General features: G+C 45.3%; 1 protein-coding gene across 3 annotated transcripts in view; it reads left to right on the top strand.

Moving 5' to 3' along the window:
* The window catches only part of DDX59 (DEAD-box helicase 59), a 74666-nt gene that overhangs the window by 27966 nt on the left and 20683 nt on the right, over positions 1-26017 (top strand). The window contains exon 1 of one of the 3 annotated variants that reach the window (XM_030572647.1): positions 20865-20947. The exons of 1 other annotated variant lie outside the window; for it this stretch is intronic. The gene's annotated coding sequence lies outside the window, so the exon portion shown is untranslated. One more of the 3 variants, XM_030572649.1, reaches the window with a different exon arrangement.

Raw genomic sequence — 26017 nt, 5'->3', positions numbered from 1 at the left:
TCTAAGAATTAACGGTCAATTTGAATAGTTCTTTAATTCAATGATTTATGCTGTTTCATAAGCAGGAACAGTAAGTAGCAGGTGTTGTGAAATGTTCTGAGACTGCATATTTGCTGGAGATAGAAAAGCTTTGCTGGATATAGATTACAGGGAAACACTGTTAAGAGATTTGTAACCAAGTTCACTGCTTCATTAAGTGGATGAAAATCCATAACAGTTAACAATGGACTTGTGCTCACTTATGCCAATAGTAAGTTTGGTCTTTACATTTTAAATTGGTATCTCATACAGTGGCAGTTTTCTCAACACTAGATTTTGGATTTGTTCTACTTAACAAAAATAACATAGGCATTGAAACTCTCTTAAAGGGTAAAATCCTGATTGACTTTCCTCATTGTTCCTTTCTTTAGTTTCACCCATTGGGTTTGGTCTGAAGAAGGACCCCAGGTTTTGGCCAGAAGTTAAATTTTGGCCCTGTTCTTCTGTATGTAGAGTATGTATTTCATTATAAATACATAGTGAAATGTATGCAAAGTTCTGTCCTCCAAAATGTAATAAGTGCTTGCAAGTAAATTTGCAGGATTATCTCATGTTCTGTGTAATTTGTGCAGATAACACAGACTTTGAGTTTTCCAGTGAACTGGATGACTTGTGAAAAGCCAGTAGTATGCAGTTTGTGTCTGTGATATTTTTTGAAGCTACTTGAGGTATAAATATTAGCTGCCTTAGGCCTAAGTTATTTATGCAACTGTACAGAGCCTTATGCTTCCAGGGGCACTGCTCGATCTGCTATCAGGAGACAGCAGCATCCCTAACTCTCCAGCTGCAGTACCATCTGACCCTCGTGCCAGCAAGCCATGACAGAATCAATCTCTTAACTTCCCTCCCTCACTTGGACAATTGCACTTTAGCTCTACATCCTGGCTTCCTGAGCTATCTAAAGGGAGTAGATGTCACAAGAGGACATGAGGCATTGCAAACAGACAAGAGGGATTTGTCACCATTTAAGGATGGATGGAGCAGGAAGGAAATTGTATGTTGTGAGTGAGCAGAAGTGGAGTGGCCTGGTCTCAAGAAGCTGAAAGGAGTGTCATAATTAAAGAATTGTAGAACTGTAAGACTGAAGGGAATTTGAGAGGCCATCTAGTCTAGCCCCTGCACTTAGACCATCCTTCAGAGGTGTTTGTCTAACCTGTTCTTAAAAACCTTCAATGATGGAGATTCCACAACTTCCCTTGGAAACCTGTTCCAGAGCTTAACTACCCTTATAGTAGAAAGGTTTTCCTAACATCTAACCTAAATCTCCTTTGCTGCTGATTGAGCCAGATACTTCTTGTCCTACCCTCAGTGGACATGGAGGTCAATTCATCACCTTTCTCTTTATAACATCTCTTAATATAATGGAGACTGTTATCAGGTGCCCCCCTCAGTCTTCTTTTCTCAAAACTAAACATACACAGGATTTTTAACCTTGTCTCATAAGGTAAGGTTTTCTCAACGTCTTATCATTTTTGTTGCTCTCCTCTGGACTCTCTCCAATTTATCTGCATCTTTCTTAAAGTGTGACACCAAAAACAGGACTTAGTAGCCCAGCTAAGGCTTTACCAGGGCTGGGGTACAACAGGACCATTATCTCCCGTGTGATACATATGACACTCTGCCCCAAAATGATATTAGCCTTGTTTACAGCTGCATCACATTGTTGACTCATGTTCAGTTTGTGATCCACTATAACTCCCAGATCCTCTTCTGTAGTACTACCACCTAGCCCATTATTTCCCATTTTGTAATTTTTGCCTTTATTTTTTTTTCTTACTAACTGTAGCACTTTATGCTTGTCTTTATTGAATTTCATTTTGCTGATTTCAGACCAATTTTCCAATTTATCATTTTGAATTCTAATCCTGCCCTTCAAAGAGCTTGCAACCCTTTCCATCTTGGTGTTATCTGCAAATTTCATAAGCATACTATGTACTCCATTATCCAAGACATTAATTGAAATATTTAATAGTATCAGACCCAGGACAGCCCCTGTGGATCCCCACCAGATTCATCCTCCCAGTTTGACAACAAACCAATGATAATTACTTTTTTAGTATGGCTTTTCAACCATTTGTGTACCCATCTTACAGTAATTTCACCTAGACCACATTTCTGTAGTTTGCTTATGAGGATGTCATGGGGACTGTGTCAAAAGACTTACTAAAATCAAGATATATCTGCTGCTTTCACTCTACTCCACTAGGCCAGTAACGCTGTCATAAAAAGAAATTAGGTGGTCTAGCATAATTTGTTCTTGACAGATGCATGTTGGATATTACTTATAACCCTATTATCTTCTAGGTGCTTACAAATGGATTGCTTAATAATGTGTTCCAGTATCTTTCCAGGTGTTGCAGTTAGGCCCTGGGTTTTCTTAGTATCTATGTGTAAAAAGGGGACCAATGTTTGCTCTTCTTTGTCCTCTGGGATCTCACCCATCCTCCATGAATTCCCAAAGATAATTGCTAATGCTTCTGATAGCGCTGCAGCTAGTTCCTTAAGTACCCTAGGGTGAATTTTATCAGGCCTTGATGACTTGACTGCATCCAACTTATCTTATTCTTGAACCTATTCTTTCTCTGCTCTAATTTAGGTTCCTTCCCCCTTGTTAAGCACCTCAGCCTTCTTGATGTTGTCTGTAATTAGTGATACTTCTTGACTAAGTAATGGTTCCACATATTCCTGTAACTTTCTCTTGCTCCGAATGTATTTACAGGACAACTTCAGCCTTTTATGTCCCCTGCTAGGTGTAACTCATTTTGTGCCTTACTCTGTCTGATTTTTTTCCATACTTGTTTATCAGTTTGTCCATGTTTCCACTTTTTCTAGGATTCCTTTTTGATTTTCAATAAAGAGAGTGGCCTCTTACCTTTCTTCCTATCTTTCCTTTATGTTGGGCTAGTTTGCTATTGTGCCTTTAATGTTGTCTCTTTGAGAAACTGCCAGCTTTCCTGAGCAAGTTTTTCCCTTAGATTTTTTTACCGGGGATCCCACCTCCAGTTCTCCGATTTGTTAAAGTTTCTTTTCTTCTTCAAGTGATTGCCCATGTGTATTCTGTCCCTGCCTTCAGGTATATGGGATCTTGGGGAGCAATTACCACACAGCTGGGTTTCCAGTTAATTTCTTTATTAAAGGAAAAAAAAAGGAAGTGGTGGGAATTTAATAATGAAATACGATGGGATGGGGTGTATGGGGTGTTTACAGTAGACAACGATGGGGGGGGTTCTTATTGAACAGTGTAGGGAGTTCTAATGGTGGGCTACAGCAAGTGGGGTTCAGCACAATGGGATACAGTACAGTCAATAAGCAACTCTAGATACAGTGTGGAAATGCACAGTGTACCCAAAAGAAATGCAAAATAAAATGGTAGCTTCAATATGAGTTAATAGCTAGATACACAATGTAACACAGTGGCATCAATGTAAATACAAAGTATATCAGAAAAGTGGAGGCAACCAATGGGATGTTATAATTACATGTAAAATGTGAGTTACAGTACAACAATACAATATCAATATAAAGGCTGGGTCAAGAAACAGGAGGGGGGGGGAGTGAGTGATTAGTGGTATGCAGATGAGCGGCTGGAAGCAGCGAGAGTCTCTGAAGCCCTGCAGGGCAAGGACAACAGAGCAGTGTGATGGTGATCTTCGGTAGGGGAGGAGCAGCGGAGAAGTGTAAAGAAGGGCTAGAGAGAGGTTTAAGCAACAAGCGGACACCAAAAACAAAGGTAAAAAAACAGCAAAGGGTTTGGGAAGTTTCACAGGGGGAGAAGCAGCAAGGGGTTTGGGAAGTTTGAAGGGTGATGCAGACGCAGGGGGGGAAGCAGCAAGGAGTTGGGAAGTTCGGAGGGAGTGCAGATGCAGGGGAAAAAGCAGCAAAGGGTTATAACGGAGACACGGAGGAGCACACAGAGAGGGAGATTGGAGCGGGGGAAAAACAGACACGGGAAAGTTCAGGGAGAGATCGGGACAGCGGGAAGGCGAATTTAAGCAGCAAAAAACCTTATCTATCTTAACCAACGACTAGGCAAAACAACAAATATCACAATTCTAAGCAAAGCTATAACAAGCAACTATACGGAGCAACAAAACAGTAAACTATAACAAGGCAGTTGAAACTTACAAGCTCTACAATCTTAACAAACTATGACTTATTAAACTAAAAAAAACAAGACCTATGGTGCACCTTATGCTATGGGGAGGTTACAGAGGGCAGAGTGGTATGTGTCCAGGACCCAGCTCCCAAGGAAGCCAAGGGATGGTGGCTACAGCGGTGGATACAGCTAAAAGCAGAGAGCCCCAAGGCAAAGCCCACAGGAGCAGAGCTTAGCAGCGGCACAAACTTATTTTTAGCGGCAAAGAGCCCTGGAGTTTAAGAGAGGTTTTAAGACACAGACCAAGGTTTAGCTTGAGTCTGTGTGCTGGGGAAACAGAGCCAGCAGCTAAAATAATAAAATAAAAGTATAGAAAGTTTTACAGAGGGATTCTTACCAGTCCCCAAGGCAGCAGCAAAGGCAGAAGCAGCAGCAACATCAGAAGAGGCAAGGAGGCTCGGTACAGTCTCAATAATCAGGAGATCTCTCAGGTAGCAATTCGTTCTTTGTGGGGGGGGCGTTCAAAAAACGGGGGTACGCTCAAAAATAAAACGAAAGCGGAGAAAGGACCCCCCAGAACCCCTGGCCGATAAGACCAGGCAGCAATGCAGGAACCTTTCTGAGGTGTGTTTCAAAAATGTCTGGTTTTAAAGGCAAACTTGGGCAGTTTCCCGCCAGTAATCCTGATAGGCTCCCTCTGTCACAGGGGAGGAGGCACAGGGAAAAAACTGAAGGTAAGCCCAGAGACATGCCTGGACATAGTCCTGTGCAATAGGTGACTCAAGAGCACATGAGACCTATGACTCATGCCCAGGATCTTAAAAACACATTAGGTCTTGCAGCTCTGGACATTGCCTACCCTACACCAAGCCCAGGCTCAACGAGGTGATAACAGAACTAACCCTTTGAACAGGGCAGTGGTCCCACTTAGCACGCAGCACAAGTGGCCATCCCTTTGAGAAGGGCAATGGCTCTTGTTAAACAATTTAAGGGGCCCTCCCTTTGAGAAGGGCAGTGGCCCTGGTAAACAACTTAACAGCCAGGGAAGGGCGGCCACAGGAGAACAGAAAACAAAATGGAGTCTGGGGACAGCTGTAAGAAACAAAATGGAATAGGGGATAGCTGTAACAGACATATTCCACAATAGGTATGCGTGCTTGCCACATGCACCGGTGCCGGCATTTTTTCCCATAGCAGTACCCATAGGAGACCACCCCAGCGACCCTCGCAGTGATGCCTCCCTGGTGAGGTATAAGGGGCACTGCGCACTCCTCCTACCCTCAGTTCCTTCTTGCCGCCTATGAAGGTGCTTTGGAACTGCTCTGCTCAAGCTTGTCTGCAGCTTTCCTCCAGAACTCTTGGTTGGTCAGTGTAGTAGTACCTGTAGTGGAAGTGGTTAGATTAGTTAGTTTAGTTTAGTGTGCCTGGGCTGGTGAATGCCCCATGCCCCGGGTTTTAAGTCGTGCAAAACTTGGAGGTGGCCAGTGCCTGTGAGTGATTCACATGTGGACTGTTTATGCTGTTTGGGTGAAACCCATCTCGGCGACCGCTGCAAGATTTGCAGGTCTTTCAAGCTTCGGACCAAGAGAGAAAGAGACATTTGGCTCCGGGCTATCCTGATGGAGTTAGCGTTGTCCCTGACTCCAGTACGCCGCTCTGAGTCGGCACCAGGTACTGCGGTGTTGGTGTGCGGTGACACCTCGGTGCCATCTACCAGTCAGCACTGCTCCCCATCCGCGGGGCATGTCAAGAAGGCTAAGAAGAGGCCTTCTCCGCTGTGGCACCGGAGCAAAACTGAGGGAAAGGCTAGACCCATGTTGGGCAGTCCTCAGTCCCCATTGACCTCTGTTTCAGGTCGAGCGGAGTAGCCTGGACTGTTCGGAGCAGGCTTCCTTGGATATCCGGATGCCCTCTACGCCGGAGGCCCAGCAAGCAGCCCGGGATGTTATGTCCATGCCGGTCCCGGGCATTGATCACTGGTGCCTCGCCATCGCAGATCCGCCTGAAGGAGCTGATTGCAGAACAGCTGCTACCGGCAGTGCCATTCCTCTACATTGGGATCGTGGTCTCATGGTTGGCACCGTTCCCGATGCCACTGCTCGTCCCGGTCCAGGGACATACGCCAGCCTGGCCTCCCTTCATAGTCGTCCATCGATGAGACAGGCCAGTCAGGCTGAACAGCCTGCTCCCCCGGTGCCACAGCAGGTGCAGTGGCACTGGACTCTGTGGCCAGTGCCGTGGTACCAATGGGCCCCGTGGCCACCAACGCAGTCCCTTGCCGGAGCCTTGGAGCAGCCGTCAGCCTCCCTGTCCCAGCCTCCGAGAAAGGAAGTCGGTGGGACATGCATCGTTGGTGCCGTGTCCAGAGGATCACCAAGTGGTGGGTCCTCCGGTACCGGTGGACACGCAAAGTACTGCGCCTGTCTCCTCACCCTTTCCTGATGAGGCAATTACAGCCCTTCTCCCCTCTGTTCTGCAGGAGGACTCTAAAGCCCATCACGAACTGTTGAAAAGGGTGGCATCAAGCCTCAACCTTCAGGCCGAGGAGGTGGAGGAGCCATCAGACTCCCTCTTCAACATCCTATCCACCTCAGTACTGGGCCGGGTGGCCCTTCCACTCCACGAAGGGGTGGCAAAAATTTCAAATATCTTGTGGCAAACCCTGGCTTCCTTACCCCCCATCTCTAAGAGGGTGGAATGCAAGTACTTTGTGCCCACCAAGGGGCATGAATATCTGTACTCCCACCCTGCCCCCAACTCCCTGGTGGTCGAGTTGGTCAACCACAGGGAACGGCCAGGCCAACTACTCTGAAAAATAAAGACTCAAGGAGGCTGGATTTATTTGGGAGGAAAATTTATTCGTCCTCGAGTTTCCAGTTATGGGTGGCTAGCCATCAGGCTCTCCTGGGTTGGTATGAGTTCAGTTTATGGGGCTCTCTTCCCAAATGTGAGGAGTCCCTCTAGGAGCATGACAGGAAGGTTCTGTCAGAGTTCAAGGCTCTGGTGGAGGAGCGTACAGCGGTTGCCAGGGCAACACAGCAGGCAACATCAGATGCAGCTGATACAGCTGCATGGTCCATGGTCTCCATGGTGTCCATGAGGAGGGTATCGTGGCTCCTGCTGTCTGGGCTGTCCAGTGAGGTGCAGAACTCCTTGCAGGGCCTCCCGTTTGATGGCAAGGCCCTGTTTGCAGAACAGATGGATGTGAAGCTGTATGGTCTGAAAGATTCCTGCACTATGCTTAAGACACTGGGCCTCTATGTTCCAGCTCCGGCTAGACCTAAGTTTAAGCCGCAGCAGGCTCCCACGCAGGCCACCCATTCTAAATACGATCCCCCTTACAAAAAGTCATGGGATTAAAAAAAAACGCCCGCAGAGGCGGTCCCGGTCTGCCCCCTAGCCTGGATACTCCAAGGGCAAACAGGCAGGGAAATGGCAGATTTGATGGGATGCCCGGGCGGGACCTACCAATTCATGCCAGGGATCCACCAGCAATAAAGCTTCCCTTCTCCAGCCGGTTGTGTGCTTTTCTCCTGGAGTGTTTGTGGCTGACTTCGGACCGTTGGGTCCTCAACACTGTCTCCCGTGGCCACACCCTCCAGTTTACCTCTACCCTGCCCAACCACCCTCCGTCCTCATCCCTCCTGGGGGACCCTTCTCAGGAGACCCTGCTCGAGCAGGAGGTGAGGCTGCTCCTTTGCTTAGGAGCAGTGGAAGTGGTGCCAGCGCAGTTCAAACAGAAGGGGTACCACTCCTGCTATTTCCTTCTCTCGAAGGCCAAAGGGGGGCTCAGGCCCATCTTTGACCTGTGAGGCCTGAACCAGTACATGGTAAAGCTCAAGTTCACATGGTCTCTCTGGCCCCCATCATCCCCTCCCTGGATCCCATGGACTGGTACTGTTACAACCCAATGGCCCCCTCCCCTTAGGAAGTCCCCTGGGAAGGCAGATCAGCACTGTATATTGCTAACGCTGTTGTAAGCATCACAAAGCATTTTGGGGAGGGTCAAAAGTGTGCAAATGGGGAGTGGAAGTTTTCTTTACAGGTACAAGAGGCCGAGAGAGTGAGGGAAGAAAGAAAAAAGCAAAGCTCAGTCCGAAGATAAGACACTAACTCCAGCCAGCTCAAGGCCACAGCACACATCTGACTCTCGGCTGCTGGCCAAGAAAGAGGGGAGCCCAGAATCCACAAACCAACCATGAAAAAGGAAGATTCAGCTGAACAGACACAGACCTGCCGAACCAGCCCATAACAAGTGAGGCAAGTGAAGGCCAGCATAAAGGAAAACAGAGGACAACAGAGTCTAGCCAGTGTGTTTTGGAAAAGCTGAAGAAACCATGGATGGCCAGTTTGGACTGGTACAGATGGCACCAGGACCAGAGGTCCCCGAACAGAGCACTCTTCCCCTATCCCCGGCGAGGAGCCAAGACTTACAATCTTCCTGAGAGCTGGAGCAATTCAGAGAATGCAGCAGATTCTTGGACGACTTGGGCCCAGTATAGCACTCCCGTCCACCCTTCCCACCCTTCTTTGTCTCACATTACACCCAGGCCTGGACAGCTTTGAGTCGGACATATGTGAGTATGAGAGTGGGTTAGGGCTTGGGGCACTAATGCTTTATTTTTTCCTCTGAGTGATGTGGGAGAGTTTACAGCACTCTCTGCTGTTATTTTATTATTTTATCAATAACACTTTAAAATTTAGACACTTGGTGTGCCTCATCATCTCCTCCCCCAAAAAAATCCTGTGGCCCAGCCAGATCAACTGTGGCCCAGACAGATTGGTAAAGAAAATCTGTCACAGTACATTGCCCTCGATCTGCAGGATGTCTACTTCCACATTAATATATTCGAGGAGTACAGGCGCTTCCTTCATTTCATGGTTGGGCAAGAGCACTGCCAATTTACGGTTCTCCTGTTTGGCCTGTCCACAGCTGCCAGGGTATTCACAAAGTGCATGTCTGTGGTGGCAGCCTACCTCAGACTTCATGAGGTCCAGATCTTCGCCTATCTGGACGACTGGCTGGTCAAGGGCAGCTCCCGGTCGCAGGTGTGGGATCACGTGGCGCCCTTCCTGTCCACATGCGCCACCCTGGGCCTGTTGGTAAATGACACCAAGTCCACCTTAGTCCTGGTACAGTGCATAGAGCTTATCGGGGCAGTCCTGGATGTGACATCAGTCAGGGCCTCCCTCTCACTAGACAGATTCAAGTCCCTGAAAGTTCTCATCGACACAGTCACAAGGTTTTCTGTGACAACAGCCAAAGCATGTCTCCAGTTCCTGAGTCACATGTTGGCATGCACATTTGTGGTTCGCCATGCCAGACTCACTACATCGAAGTCACATATTGAGTGAATCTTGTACAAGATCTCTAACAAGAAGTGGGCCCTGCTACTCCTTTTTTTTTTTCTGACGCCCTCAAATTGACAATGCGGATAATCCTAAATTTGTGTCTGAATGCATTTCAGTCTTCATTTTATTTACTTGTAATTGTTATCTTTTTTAATGTAGAGGTAACCATTTCTTTATATTTGCAATTATAATGAGAGCTCATCAGCGTCTTTCCTTTAATTGTTATTTAAGACAAATCTATTCCAGCTAACACATATTGTCTTACAATTGAATTTATTCTGTTTTTTTTATGTGCTCTTTCATTTTTGTAGACATACCGTTTGTTTTAGTAACTTCTCTGAAATGGCAAATAGTATGAAAATGAAGCAGATGATGTATTTGTTAAATTCCGTGTTGACTTATTGAACAATAAAGAATAATTTCTTTAGCAACCATTATACCATAATAGACAGAATAGGCTATCACATTCATTCCACAGATTACACAAGAACAACTTTACATCCCACATTATATTTCTTGATTTTTTTTTAATCAAGTAAAGAAAACAAAGGGATGGGAATTGGGATATGTGAAATATGGGAAACAGCTTTTGAGACAACCAGGAAACCTTACCAATGTCCCCCTCCATTCCCATTTTCAGGTAAAAAGATCAGATTTAATTCAGAAGACTGTCCATTCATTAAGTCTTTAAACCAACTTCACAACCAGCCAGTGTTTGAATTAATTCATTTTCAAGAGGTAGAATACTAGGCTAACACCCTTGCAGGAGGTCTAAGAGCATCGTTCCCCAGGCACATTTTGGATAATCTGGTGCATTCTAAAGACTCAAAATTTGCTGTTAACAATTCTGTTTAGGAGCCTGAGATAAAAGTAATTCCTGGTAGATTTGGTTTTGCAGCATCAAGAAATGGGGAGGTGGAGAATTAAATTCACCAGAACTAACTATCCATTTTTCTCTCATATATCTTAACGTCCTGACACAATTGATTTTCCTAAGAGTCATAGACTATGCCTACATTACAGACCTTACAATGACACCGCTGTACTGCTGCAGCTGCACTTCTGTAAGGTCTCCTGTGTAGCTATTCTATGCCAACAGGAGACAGCTCTCCCACCAGCATAATTAAACCACCCCCAACGAGTGGTGGTCCCTATGTTGGCAGGAGAGGTTGGACAGTACCTGCTTTGGTATTTCAAGAGGGCCAAAATCTGCTTTGGGGCTGAGTTCAAACCCTCCCAAATCTCAGTACTCTCTAGGGAAATATGTTTCTTTCTCTCTGTGACTAAATCAATCAAAGGGACAGAAAATGTTTCCTAGTCAGCACAACAAATCTTACTCACCATCATCTCTTTTGTGCTAAGTTTTTAACTGATGGACATGTACTGTCTGCACTGCTCCCCTCCCATGGGGATTTAGTACATTGTAAGTAACCTCATTCACTCTTTCTATCGCCTCAAAAAGTTCCTCCCAATTGTCTTCCATCTTGTTTTTCCTTACTGGAATCAACATCAAGTCACTTGTATCAAAAGATCTTTCTCCAGCATGCCTGTCATATCATGTTTTCTGAGATTTTGGACTCTTTTAAAGGTTCTGGTGCATTACGTCCATCATTGCCTTTACACTCGCTTTAAAATGAGTGACGTTCCCTGACAGGCTGGTTCTTTTGTACTACCCTCCCATGAGTCTCAAATTAAATCTAGGGATTCCCTTACCTGGCTCCTGTAAAGGAGGTCAATGGGGGCAAACCCCATAGACTCACATATAGATCCAAATCATTGTCTTGACAAGTAACATACATTCTCAACATAGATTTCAGTGTTCTAGTGAATTTTTCTATCAGACCCTTGGTCTCAGTCTCTGGATGATAAGGGGTGGCTTTTATATGGCACATTTCAGACAACTCCCATAACTTTTTGGAAAATACGGACATTAAAGTTGCTCTGACAGGACTTCCCTGGGAAAACCTATCCTGCTAAAAAATGGTAATTAGGGCAGTAGCCATGGTTTCAGCTTCTATGTTAGAGAGAGCTGTAACTTCAGGGTAGCTGGTGGCAGAATCCACCACACCGAGTATATATATCTTTCCATTTCTGGAAGGTCTGGGTCGGAGTCCCACAATATCTACAGAAGTACCCCCTTAATGATGGGCAAAGGCCACAAAGGTGCCTTGGAGGGTCCCTTTAATCTCTTACACTTTTGATATAAAACACAGTAATCTTTCACCACCTCAGACATGTGAGGCCAACAGAAATTCTGTATGAGCCTGTCACATGTTTTTGCCACACCTAACAGTCCAGCAAAGGGACAGTCATGAGATACCTGCAGCACCTCTGTCCTGTACTTAACAGGCACAAGCCTCTGTTTGTAGATCTCACCAGGGTGCCTCTTTTTTTGCTATAGGATCCTCCCTGTTCCACAAACCTCCTTTTAGAAAAAAAATCTACCCTTTTCTTCTCCAGCTGGGGCGTTCTGAGCTGCATCCCTCTCCTTGTCCAGAGAAGGATCAGCCTGGTTTGCCTCAATAAATTCCTTTTGGGCGTTACTTAAAAGCAGATTCTGGCAAAATGATGGAATCCCAAATCCCTCCTCTGGGAACAAACTTACTTTCATCTGACAAAGGACTGACTGATGGAATTTTCTTCTGCTACCTTCACAGCCCTCCCTGCTGTCCACAGACAAGCCAAGTGAGGCTGATCCATACTCTTTCTAGCTGCGGATTATGGTATTAACCTGCTCAGACATGGCTAATATATCATTCCCAATTAAAACATCAATGGGAAGCAGATTTCTGATATTCACAGCAGCTCCTTTAAAATTCTTGCATTCTAGATAGACATTGGCCAAAGGTATAGTTACAGAGAATTCAGCCAAAACTAATATATTTAACCTTTGCGAGGAAGTCTGTCTTCCCTCCTTACCAAATTTCTCCTGACCAAAGTGACTTGGGATGCAGTGTCCCTCCAGCCTTTACAATCTATGCCATTTACCCTAGAATTTTCAATTAATTCTTCACTGCCCTCCCAAGACTTAGTCCTAATATAGTTCACTAGGATATTCTTTTGCTCCACCGCTGCCTCTGAAGCAATGGTAGTGGCATTCACTGGCGAAGATGGGAGTGTGGATCATAAGGTTACTTTGAGCCTTTCACAATTTGGTTTTATATGGCTAGGAGCCCCACAATTATAGCAGATTAATCTTTTCCTTTTGATATGAGTTTTTAAACCCAGAGCTCCCTCAGCTTTATTTTTTTAAATCACAGTTGGGATTACATTTATTTCCAATCCCCTCTTCCTACTTAATTTAGGTGACATGGGAATTTTCCTTCACCTGGGATTTTTGTGCTCCCCGAAGGCCCTTGAGTCTATATATTCATCAGCAAATTTGCAGCTTCTAAAACCGTGAGTAGTATTCTGCCTTTACTTCACCTGTAACTATTCATAACAATTTTTTCCTGAGCCAACAGATCAAATAGTTTTCTGTAATCACCTTCAGCCCCCTCCCTATTACCTATTTTATGTACATATTCAACATGAGTGATATTGTCAAACATTTTGAGATTTCTATACATCAATTGATAGATCTCAGGGATAATCTTAAATCTTTCTCAATACATTTTTTAAAAATTTCTCATGCACCTTATCATCACCCTCCTCCATATCATTAAAAACTTGTCTCATTTTCCCAGCTAATCTGGTTAAGAGGACAGGCATCTGTTTATCCTATGGAATTTTGTGCATCCCACATGGCCTCTCAAAGGTAGACAGGTACTCTTCTATATAATCTTTATAAATTGGTCAGACTTTATCCCTCTCCATTTTGTTGTAGGAGATGTACTCACTGGATGGGGAAGCCCCCTTTGCTGCTCCACTATTTTGAGCTGCATTGCTTGAGCTTCTGCCAGCCTTCTGTGTGCCTGCTCCTCAGCTTCTGAATTGGCCTTTGCTGCATTGTGTTTTTGGTGGGCTTTCTCCTCAGCTTCTTTGTTAGCCTTGACTGTGTCCTGGGCTGCTTTGGTCTTCCTGATCTGCAATTCACCATCGATCTCTAGTGGTAGCATTCTTCCTTGGCTCTCAGGTACTGCAATCAGGCCAATTCCACTGAAGTGGTCACCTCGGTGGGATCTTGGACAGGATGGTTCTCACGCTCTGGATCAGACTCCATCTCATCTTTCTTCCTTTGCACCTGATCACAATTTGTGACTTAGGCATTCATCCACCCATCTTCCTCCAGTTTATGAATCACCTGGGGCTTAGGTGAAAGATAAGCACCCAGATGTCTAGAGGGAGGCTGCAGTGAGCATGCCCCAGGATATAAAACTTATGGGCTAAGGGAACTTCTACAGTTGAAGGTAAGGTGCTGAGTGAGTGTAGGCACCTACAGGGGTAGGTGGAAGCCAAGTGGAGTTTTGTGGATTGCAGTGGTGCTGTGTATGGTGACTTAGGCACTGAACTCTGGAGTTTGGATGCCTAAGTTGCTTTGTGGATGGCACCCAAGCTGCCTAACAATGACAGGTAATGAAAGGTAATTGGAGATAATACATTTTTTCTTAGTATATATGCTATCAAAACGTGATCAGTCACCACATGAATTCCTTTACCTGTATATTTTCTCCTTTCTCCTACCCATTGTCTATATCAGACTGTGTGCTTTCTGGGAAGAGACCATGCCTTCTCCTGTGTTTGTACAGTGCTTAGCATATTGTGGTCACTAGTGAAAACAAATAATAAAATAGTAATAGGGCAAAAAAAGTGTTTTTTTCCCTCCCTCCGAATACTTTCATGTTCATCCTAAGTGTAAATGTGATCTGTCCCCAGTTCTGTGTGAATACTGCTATGCTTCATGTTACGCTACAAATTCTAGTTAAAAATTATATAGTTAAGAAATTCTGGTATAGACACAGAGTAAACAGTTAGGCATATGTGTTTATGATTTCTCATCTTCCTTCTATTATTGGTTGTATTAACCTCTTCAGGCAGTAAAAAAGTTTTCACTTCAGGAAAGATTAACAATTATGACTTCATAATCAAATCTAACATTCTAATATTGAACAATTTAAAACAGGTTTCTAGACAATTAAGTATGCTATGAGAGCTAGTGGTATTTTGCAGTTCCTTTTCAGATGAGTAAAATAATCCCCTAGATTGCTCACTCAATACTCAGTTTCTTTTAGTCTCTAATTAGATTGAATAATGATATCTCTAGCAAAGCTTATTAAAATGTTTAGATTTAAAATATTTCTGTGACCTGCTTTTATCTCTCATCTACTAATTCATTAAACACTGAAGAAAAGAAAGCTGCTAAGTGGATATATAATTGTAGGCAGGATTTCTGATGGGGAAATCTCAATGTGTACTATTATGTTGCATTTATAACTAACAAATGATAATCAAAAATGTCAAATCTAATCAAAGGACACTCATATTACAAATGCATTAGTGTTCTCATGGAACAGCGTACAATACAGAGTCAAAAATTGAAAGGCATGCAACTAAAAATGAATCATTGCATAATATGAGAATAGAAATACCCACTGATTAAATTATTCTTTCCATAGAAAGACACATATTAGACTAAGAAACTTCATGTATTTTGCAGCTCAGAACAGCAAGATCATGTTGTGTGACAACAAAAACATGTAATTTCTTTATCCTGTAGACCAGTGGTCACCAACCAGTAGATTGCGATCCTGGAGCCTCTGACAAGTCGATTGCGATCTCCAGCTGCTAATGTGACGACGTAGCAGGGCCAAGTAGGCTCCCTGCCTGCCATGGCAATGCGCCGCTCCCGGAAGTGGCCAGCATGCCTCGAGGCCCCTGAGAGTGAAGGGGAAGGGGTCTCTCTGCACTGCTCCTGCCTGCAAGCACTCCCATTGGCTGGGAACAGGAAACTGTGACCAATGGGATCTGCAGGAGTGCTGCCTGCAGAGAGGGCAGCATGCAGAGCCACGTTCCCTCCCACCCAGGGCCACAGGGCGTGAAGTCGCTTCCAGGAATGGTGTGGGGCCAGGACAGGCAGTGAGCCTCCCTTAGCCCTCCTGCGCTGCTAACCAGGAGCCACCTGACCTAAGTGCCACCCCGCAGGAGCCTGTACGCTAGCGCTGAGCTCCCTGCCATAGCCAGCGCATGCAGTACCCCCTCTTACACCCCAGCCCGCTGACCCCAGCCCTGAGCCTCTTCCGAAAGATTACACCTTGTACCCCCTCCCTCATCCCAACCCCCCTGCCCCAGCCCTGAGCCCCCTTCTGCACCCAAACTCCCTCTCAGAGCTTGCACCCCCACCCCCTCCTGCAACACCAGCCCAAGGCTTAGCCCGGAGCCCCCTTCCACATTCTGAACCTCTCGGCCCTAGCCCAGAGCCTGCACCCCCTCCCATACCCTAGCCCCCTGCCCCAGGCTGGTGAAAGTGAGGGAGGGAGAGCAAGCAACAGAGAGGGGGGGATGATGTGAGTGGGGCAGGGCCTCAAGAGTGGGGCGGGGTAGATCCTAGGTTGCACTTAAATTCAAAAAGTGAATTTGTGCATAAAAAGGTTGGCGACCGCTGCTGTAGATAGTATTATTCAAGTTTCGGAGTTTGAACCTAAAATGATCATTAACGTCCAAAGATTCAACAACACGTTAGAGAATGCTGCTGCTGTTATATTGGATTTGTTCAAAGCTCAGTTTTCTGTAAAAGAGAGTTATTAAACTCAGGCCTATGAGATTATGATATTTGGTGATTTTCATGTTAGGTGCAGTGGTACATATTTTACTCTAGACTAGGAGTCATTATAATTGTTATCATGCCTTTCCTTTCCCTTCAGTGTTGATTACTGTTTTGACATAGATACTTAAAGATCCCCATTGTGTTTGTCTCCCATTAGGATCTACAAGCATGATTCTCAGTCCTAATGAATTTGACAACCTGTGTATTTCAGTGCCCTAAACTCTCTGTGTTCTGGAAATGTGCATTCCTCTGCATTACAGGGCAACTGTAGAGATCCTAGAATTCTGAAAAGTGAAATATTTGAAAATCCTGTGAACTAATAAACATTTTAAGTAAATCCTGTAAGAAACAAAAAACTTGAATTTTGTTCATGAAGCATAATTTTGGACTCTAAATAGTTTGAATAAAAAATATACTGAGCTCATTACATTTTCAAGTCTGAAGTTCTGCCAAGATACTCAATTACAGAATATTTTTGTGGTGTTCCATACCATCATATGCACAGTTTGAGTGGATTGTCCTACTTCTACAGTCATAAGGTTCTTAGCTATAAATGTGATCTATTGTAGTACATATGATTTCTAGTCTACATTTAATTTTTTAGTCATTTTATTTCATTCATTATTCAATAGTATTTGGTATCTTTGAATATACGTTTAAACCAAAAGACACGGGTATGTTGTGACCAAATATATGACATCTGAGCTAAAGGCTTGTGCATCAGTTAAAAAACATAACACATACACATCACTGTTATCCCACGTTGTTACATTTTCTATTCCAAGTCTTGGTAATCTTAAAGGCAGAGTTATGGCTATATAACACACAAATTCAACAATTCTTGTATTAATGAGTTCATCCTGGATATACTGTAGGCTGCATATTCCCCGATTCTTCTCTCCAGATATAACAATCAACAGACTAGCCTTCTGAATATGCAGGTCACTGGTCATTTCAGCATGATCTCCCAGCTGACAAGAGTTGCTGGATCACCAACATTTCCAATTCCTTTGGTGAATTTCTGAGGTCAGCAGCAATAGGTACCAGGAACTGCTGTCCAGTGAAACTGATTATAGATAGGGCCGGATTAACCTTTTGTGGGCCTGGCACCAAACATATTTGTGGGGCCCTCTGGGGGCAATGGAGCATGGTGCAGGGTGGGGGGGTTCGTCCCCAGAGTGAGGGGCCGTCCAGGGGCATGGCATGGCATGGAAGGCCCCGCTTTGCCCAGCCCAGTGCGAGGGCACTATTTACAAACCAGCACACTGTGTCCCCCCCTCTCCCCCGAACTGGCCGAGACTGGCCAGGCTTCTGCATCAGTCCCAGGTGATTCAGCTCCAGGGAGACAGGTGGGGCCCCACAGGTGGTGGGAAGCAGAGACTTCCTTGAGGCGGAGGTGCAGTGGGGTCCGGCCAGGAGGCAGCGAGAAACCGGCAGGTGGGGCGGGGGGGAGAGGAACCCTTGGTCCGCTGGAGGAGCAAGTGGTGAGCATGGGGGAGCCAGCAGGCTGGCGCGGTCTCATGGAACAGTACAAGTAGAGTAGGATGGAGTCCCTTCTCAGGATAGGCCTGGCTCCATTGTGCTATTGTAAACCTGGCACTGATTATAGAGCCACCAAATGATATGCAAATCACAGCTATAACTTGTTAGACTCTGGGTACGTCTTCACTACCCGCCGTATCGGCGGGTAGCAATTGATTGCTCGGGGATCGATATATCGTGTCTCATCTAGACGCGATATATCAATCCCCAAACGCGCTTATATCGATTCCGTAACTCCACCAACCCGAACGGAGTTGCAGAATCGACAGGGGGAGCAGCGGACATCGATCCCGTGCCGTGAGGACGGTGAGTAATTCGATCTTAGATACTTCGACTTCAGCTACATTATTCACGTAGCTGAAGTTGCGTATCTAAGATCGATTTTCCCCCGTAGTGTAGACCAGCCCTCTGTAGTTCAGTTTTGGTGCAGACTGGGACCAACACAGAAAATAATTTTAACTGGAGGAAGTTTCAGCCAGCCTCTGACCAAGCACAAAGCTTTTGCAATATATTGAATGCAGCAACAATGATAGCACAGTAGCCTAACCTGTTGCAATAAAGCTATATAGCGGTATATGCAAATTTCTGTAGAAAACAGGGATGCGGTTGTAGCAGATCTTAACCCGTTTTTTCTTAACTCGTACATTGCTGATTTGTTTCTTCTAATATTATATCTTATTGGATTAAAAAAAAAACTCCCAAATTTGAGGGAGAATTTTTATGAATGGATTCTAAGATAATTTATTAATCTCCAATTTTGCAGTGCTCTGTTAACATATAAAGCTGGAATACTGTATAATAGACTTAGGCAGTTCCTGACCCCTTTGACAGAATGTCACTGCACCAGGCTGTTCTAGCATGGAATCAAAACTTGGCTACTGCACCTTCAAATGACGATACTGGCCTTGGGACCACAAGCCTCTGCTAGATCCAATTAATGAAAGAGGAAAAGCTCTTCCTGGGAGAATTTGTATTCTGAAAGTCTAATATAATTAAACATGCATGGATTGGACTACTGCATTCAGGGCACCACAGAAAAGGGTGCAGAATTGCTGCAACTAGATTGCAAGAAATGGTACAGAGTTTTTATATTAATTCAAAAGAAGAGCCATATTGGGTCAGACCATCTAGCCCAGTATGCTGTCTTCCAATAGTGGCCAATGCCAGGTGTTTCAGAGGGAATGAACAGAACAGGCAATCATTTAGTGCTCCATCCCCTGATATCCATCACAGCTTCTGGCAATCAAAGACTAGGGACTCCCTGTGGCAAATAGCCACTTATGGACCAATGCTCCGTTAAATTATCTAATTGTTTTTTTAACCCTGTTATAGTTTGATCTTCATAGGTTGACTGTGTTGTGAGAAGAAGTACTTCTGTTTGTTTTAAACCTGATGCCTATTAATTTAATTGGTTGTTCCTGGTTCTTGTGTTATGTGAAGGGGTAAATAACACTTCCTTATTCACTTTTTCTACGCCATTCAGAGTTGTATAGATCTCTCTCATATCTCCTCTTAGTCATCTCTTTTCCAAGCTGAACATTGACAGAAAATACCACATTGTGTATATACTATGTGTCACATAGGTAGATGTCCATTATATTTATCCACTGAGAAACTCACTTGGGAGCATACTGCAGCCGGCCCCGATACAAAGTGGCGGGACCCCTGGAGGGTGAGGAGCCCCGGTGGGTCAGCCTATACTCTACCCTGGTCCCGAGGCCCGCTGGGGATATCAGTTGGCGGCTCCTTCATGGAGCCGTAAGCACGGGCGTGTACTTGGCGCGGTTTACCCCGGTCCCGGACACCTGCCCTTTCTGCGGCATGAGAGAGACCCTGGCGCACGTTTACTTAGAGTGCGCCAGGTTGCAGCCCCTACACCGACTCCTCATTAACATCCTATTACGTTTCTGGCTGCACTTTTCCCCTCACCTCCTTCTCTACGCACTCCCTATCAGTGGCCCCACAAAGTCCCGGGACCTCCTGGTCAACCTCCTGCTCGCCCTGGCTAAAAAGGCCATCTACACGATCAGGGAGAGGAGGTTGGCCGATGGAGACTCCGGTGACTGTGGGGGTTGTTTCCGCTCCATGGTCCGTTCACGAATCCGGGCAGAGTTCCTTTGGGCGGCGTTCGCTGGCTCCCTTGATGCCTTCGAGGAGCAGTGGGCGCTGTCCGGGGTTCTCTGCTCGGTGTCCCCATCAAGTTCCCTTCTTATGACCCTTTGACCGCACTCCTGTCCCTCTTCTTTTATTAGTTGTCCCCCATAATCAGTGGGTTCTGTGGTCCTGTGGGTCCTCCCCTTAGGCTGGGGGAGGATCCTTTAGCAGTGGGCTTTGCCCGCCCACTTTCCCGAAACCCAATAATTTTTACCTGGTTATCCAGACATCCATTTTTATTTCATTCCATTCTTTCCCCCTCTCCCAAGGCATGCATTTCTTACTGAGGAGTGCATGCATGTGACGTGTAAAATCTTAGTCATATTTAAATTATTTGGGGAGGGGGAACCACCCACCCACCCTTCTCTTGAAAGCCTGTGAAACAATAATTCAGCATCAGCAAAATGTTGAAGAAAAGATGGAGACCAAGGAGAAATTTCAGGCACAAGCTGGTTTTCTTCAGAAAGTTAGAAGGGCTGAGACTGCGGGACCTGCCTCCTCTGCTGTAACTCCAGCTCTGCTGCATAACCGCCACCTGCCCGTCCACTCTCCTTCCCCCTCCTGCCGCTGGCTGTTTAATCGCCCTTGCTTGGGGGGGGGGGGGGAGCGCAGTGACCTCGGCGTTGGGCGTTGCCGTGTCCCGTTGCGTCAGCGCTCTGCCTCTTGACATTTGATTCTTGCATCTGCCGTCAGGGCAGAAACCTCCCGACGCGCCTTGACCCCTCTTGGCTTTGTTGCCTGCTCCACCCAGACACGCCCCGCTTCGCTACCACCCTCTATCCTCAGGCCCTGTGAGGGTCTCTCGCCTCTCCCCCGTCCCATTCAATCTTCTCCCGCTCCCTCCCCATCTTCTCCTTTCCGTCCTCCTGCCCTCTCTGATGCGCTGTTCCAGCGCGTGCACTCTGGTTCCCGTCGCCGACCGCACCGCCGGCGTGGGACTCCAGTGCCGGCTTAGCCTGGTTGCTCGCTACCTCGGCACTCGATTTTCTTGCTGCCGGTGGTGTCGCCATTTTGTAAGGGGAGTTCGGGTCGGTTGCGAGGTGTATGGCGGGGAGGTACCGGTGAGTTACGTTACCCAGTAACTCCTCGCCCCGGGAGCGCGCTAGCTCCAAAGCAGCAGGGCTGTGGGTCCCGTCTGCAGCGAGGCAGGCGGCGGGGAGCTGCGCAGCGCTGGGGGCTCCTTGTTGGGGGATGGGCGGGTGAGTGTCTGCACCGGGCAGCCCAAGCCCTGCAGTGCGGGGTCCCGTGGGAGAGGCCTGCGTCCACCTTGCCGTGGAGAGCGGTGTGGGCGAGACTCTCCGCCGGTTGGCCCCGGAGAGGCGGGATGGCTGAGCGCGCTGAAACCGCTCACATGTCCCTGGGGAGAACGTTGGGCTGGGCTGGGCTGGGCTGGGCTGAGGCCATGTCCACATTAGCCGGGGTTTGCCCCACAGCAAGCGAGCGCTTCTGCCAGACTGGTTCCGCTCCCTGGCCAGAGTAGCTTTTTGGCAGGGGGCTTCTTTGGCATTGTCACGGCACCTGCACTGGGGTTTTTGTCCGTATAGAAATGTTGCAAAAAGAAAATCCAACCCCATAAGTGGTGTTATCTAGACAGACGAGTTACTAGTGTAGATCAAGGCCGAGCTTCCAACTGCACTGCCCCAGCATTTCTGTGTCCAGAACCGTGTCTACACGGCAAACTTCTCCTGTTTCCAGAGGTAGGCCAGGGGTGTGATCCCTGATACTCATAGGTTTGCTGGTATAAGCTCCATGATAGGTTTATTTTGGTCTGGGATGGTTGGCAAAAGCTCAGTTTTGCAATTTTAAGTTGTGTCTGTGATAGAAGCACTTTGTCATTATGGTTTAGGACTCTTCCAAATTCACTGTCCATTTTGGTCAATTTCACTGCCAGGAATTTTTTTAATTAGTCAATTTCATATTGTTAGATGTTTATATCTGAAATTTCAGTGTTGTAACCATAAGGGTCCAGAGCTAAAAGGCTGGCAGGATGGGATGGCTGCAAGGCTATTGTATATGGGGGGGGGGGGGGGCGTCATGGGATTTCTCCCCTTATTTCTGACCTGATGCTGGCAAGTGTGCTGTCTTCAGTGCTGGGCAGCCAGAGAGGAAGGCTGGTGGCCAGCTCTAAAGCTAGTGCCTCCACCAGCAGCAGTGCAGAAGTGAGAGTTGCAGGGTATGGGGTGTGTGTATATGGGGTTTCCTGGAAGTCTGCTGCCTAAGAGGGGGGCTGACAGCTGGAAGTGTGGCCTCTGTGCGCTAGAAGGTTTGTGTGACAGCTGGAGCTGCAGCCTCTCCACAGGGTGGTGTGTGTATGAGAGACAGCTAGAGTGGCAGCTGGGAGATGCACTTTGAGTGGGGAGCCCAGCCCTTAGAGGAGAATGGAAAGATGAGGAAACTGAACTACAGCTCCCATGAGGCACCAGAGCAGGAGATCCAAATCAAAATATATGGATTTTTTTGTACATATGGTACTTTAACAAAAAAAGCGAAAGTCTCTACAGAAAGCAGACACTTCCTAAAAAATGTCGTTCGGTTGAAAATCCAACTTTTGACTGAAAAAAATTGTGACAGAAAAATGTTGACCAGTCCTATATGCCATTATTAACTACTGAAAATATCAATGCACTCCTTGGATAATAACGTAATGCTGTTCTAAAAGAATTTTACAGTGGGAAAGAAGGATTGTTTAAATGTGAGTAAATATCTAATAGTCTTGAGTTCTGATTCGCTGAATGACATTTCAACTATCTGTGCATAAATTTCTCTATCTGTAAAATTGGGATAATAGTGTTTTGCTTTATGTGGGTGTTGTAAGGTTTACTTAATGTTTCGAAAATGCTTTGAAATATGTGGACAAAAGGGTCTACATATATGCAAAATATTTTTACAATAAGAAAATATTATGTTATAAAAGGGTTGTGGAGATAATGTAATCATAGAATCATAGAACTGGAAGGGTTGAGAGGTCTTCTAGTCCAGTCCCCTACACTCAAGGCATGACTAAGTATTATCTAGACCATCCCTGGCAGGTTTTTGTCTAACTTGCTCTTAGAAATTTCCAAAGACAGAGATTCTACAACCTCCCTAAGCATTTTGTTCCAGTGTTTAGCTCCCCAGACAGATGAAGTTTTTCCCTAAAGTCCAACCAAAACCATCCTTGCTGCAAATTTATCCTCCAAAAGCACTTACAACCCCTCCCAGCTTAGTATCATCCGCAAACTTTATAAATGTATATGCAGCCTATGATTAATTCACATAACATCAGTTTGCTTTGCATTTCATGTATACAAAGAGTCTGAATTTTAAAATAAAATTGCATACCAAAAATCTCCCCTAAAATAATGGTGAGGTTACAAAGTCAAATACTTAAGTTTGGAATGACAGAATGCCCATACAACCTTAATTCAGCTTCCTTGTGTGTATGCGTTTTAATGTAGTCTTTAACTTACGAGATCACATGATTTATTTTTTTCCACAGGACCATTAACAAGCCTCTACCAAGCAATACAAAATGATAATTTTCAGAGGCTTATAGTTTGGCGAAACTTGTGTAGATTTTCACAAGACAGCAAAAAGTTTCCTTGATGGCTGCAGGGATACAGAAATACAGAAAGTAGGATTTCATAGATTCATAGACTCTAGGACTAGAAGGGACCTCGAGAGGTCATTGAGTCCAGTCCCCTGCCCTCATGGCAGGACCAAATACTGTTTAGACCATCCCTGATAGACATTTATCTAACTTACTCTTAAATATCTCCAGAGATGGAGATTCCACAACCTCCCTAGGCAATTTATTCCAGTGTTTAACTACCCTGACAGTTAGGAACTTTTTCCTAATGTCCAACCTAAATCTCCCTTGCTGCAGTTTAAGCCCACTGCTTCTTGTTCTATCATTAGAGGCTAAGGTGAAAAAGTTTTCTCCCTCCTCCTTATGACACCCTTTTAGATACCTGAAAACTGCTATCATGTCCCCCTCAGTCTTCTCTTTTCCAAACTAAATAAACCCAATTCTTTCAGCCTTCCTTCATAGGTCATGTTCTCAAGACCTTTAATCATTCTTGTTGCTCTTCTCTGGATCCTCTCCAATTTCTCCACATTTTTCTTGAAATGCGGTGCGCAGAACTGGACACAATACTCCCGTTGAGGCCTAACCAGCGCAGAGTAGAGCAGAAGAATGACTTCTCGTGTCTTGTTCACAACACACCTGTTAATGCATCCCAAAATCACATTTGTTTTTTTTGCAACAGTATCACACTGTTGACTCATATTTAGCTTGTGGTCCACTATGACCCCTAGATCACTTTCTGCCATACTCCTTCCTAGACAGTCTCTTCCCATTCTGTATGTGTGAAACTGATTGTTCCTTCCTAAGTGGAGCACTTTGCATTTGTCTTTATTGAACTTCATCCGGTTTACCTCAGACCATTTCTCCAGTTTGTCCAGATCATTTTGAATTTTGACCCTGTCCTCCAAAGCAGTTGCAATCCCTCCCAGTTTGGTATCGTCTGCAAACTTAATAAGCGTATTTTCTATGCCAACATCTAAGTCGTTGATGAAGATATTGAACAGAGCCGGTCCCAGAACAGACCCCTGCGGACCCCCACTTGTTATACCTTTCCAGCAGGATTGGGAGCCATTAATAACTACTCTCTGAGTACGGTTATCCAGCCAGTTATGCACCCACCTTATAGTAGCCTCATCTAAATTGTATTTGCCTAGTTTATCCATAAGGATATTATGCAAGACCGTATCAAATGCCTTACTAAAGTCTAGGTATACCACATCCATTGCTTCTCCCTTATCCACAAGGCTCGTTATCCTATCAAAGAAAGCTATCAGATTGGTTTGACACGATTTGTTCTTTACAAATCCATGCTGGCTATTCCCTATCACCTTACCACCTTCCAAGTGTTTGCAGATGATTTCTTTAATTACTTGCTGCATTATCTTCCCTGGCACAGAAGTTAAACTAACTGGTCTGTAGTTTCCTGGGTTGTTTTTATTTCCCTTTTTATAGATGGGCACTGTATTTGCCCTTTTCCAGTCTTCTGGAATCTCTCCCGTCTCCCATGACTTTCCAAAGATAATAGCTAGAGGCTCAGATACCTCCTCTATTAACTCCTTGAGTATTCTAGGATGCATTTCATCAGGCCCTGGTGACCTGCAGGCATCTAACTTTTCTAAGTGATTTTTAACTTGCTCTTTTTTTATTTTATCTTCTAAACCTACCCCCTTCCCATAAGCATTCACTGTGTTAGACATTCCTTCAGACTTCTCAGTGAAGACCGAAACAAAGAAGTCATTAAGCATCTCTGCCATTTCCAAGTTTCCTGTTACTGTTTCTCCCTTCTCACTGAGCAGTGGGCCTACCCTGTCCTTGGTTTTCCTCTTGCTTCTAATGTATTGATAAAAAGTCTTCTTGTTTCCCTTTATTCCCATTGCTAGTTTGAGCTCATTTTGTGCCTTTGCCTTTCTAATCTTGCCCCTGCATTCCTGTGTTGTTTGCCTATATTCATCCTTATAATCTGACCTAGTTTCCATTTTTTATGTGACTCCTTTTTATTTTGTAGGTCATGCAAGATCTCGTGGTTAAGCCAAGGTGGTCTTTTGCCACATTTTCTACCTTTCCTACCCATCGGAATAGCTTGCTTTTGGGCCCTTAATAGTGTCCCTTTGAAAAACTGCCAACTCTCCTCAGTTGTTTTTCCCCTCAGTCTTGATTCCCATGGGACCTTACCTATCAGCTCTCTGAGCTTACCAAAATCCACCTTCCTGAAATCCATTGTCTCTATTTTGCTGTACTCCCTTCTACCCTTCCTTAGAATTGCAAACTGTATGATTTCATGATCACTTTCACCCAAGCTTCCTTCTACTTTCAAATTCTCAACGAGTTCCTCCCTATTTAAGTGGTTCGAAGTAGTAAGAGGGAGAACGAAGTAAGTCATCAACCAAAATAAAATAAAGGGTGCAAATCTATGTCTAATCAAACTGAATACAGATAATCTCACCCTCAGAGATGTTTCAGTAAGTTTTTTCTCAGACTGGACACAATTCTTTCCCCTGGTACAGCTCTTGTCCCAGCTTAGGTGGTAGCTAGGGGATTCTTCATGATGGCTCCTCCTTTGTTCTCT

This window comes from Gopherus evgoodei, chromosome 8 (assembly GCF_007399415.2).
Source record: "Gopherus evgoodei ecotype Sinaloan lineage chromosome 8, rGopEvg1_v1.p, whole genome shotgun sequence".
NCBI lineage: Eukaryota > Metazoa > Chordata > Testudines > Testudinidae > Gopherus > Gopherus evgoodei.
The sequence above is the reverse complement of the archived record's forward strand: the minus strand, read 5'-3'. Positions and strand labels throughout refer to the sequence as shown.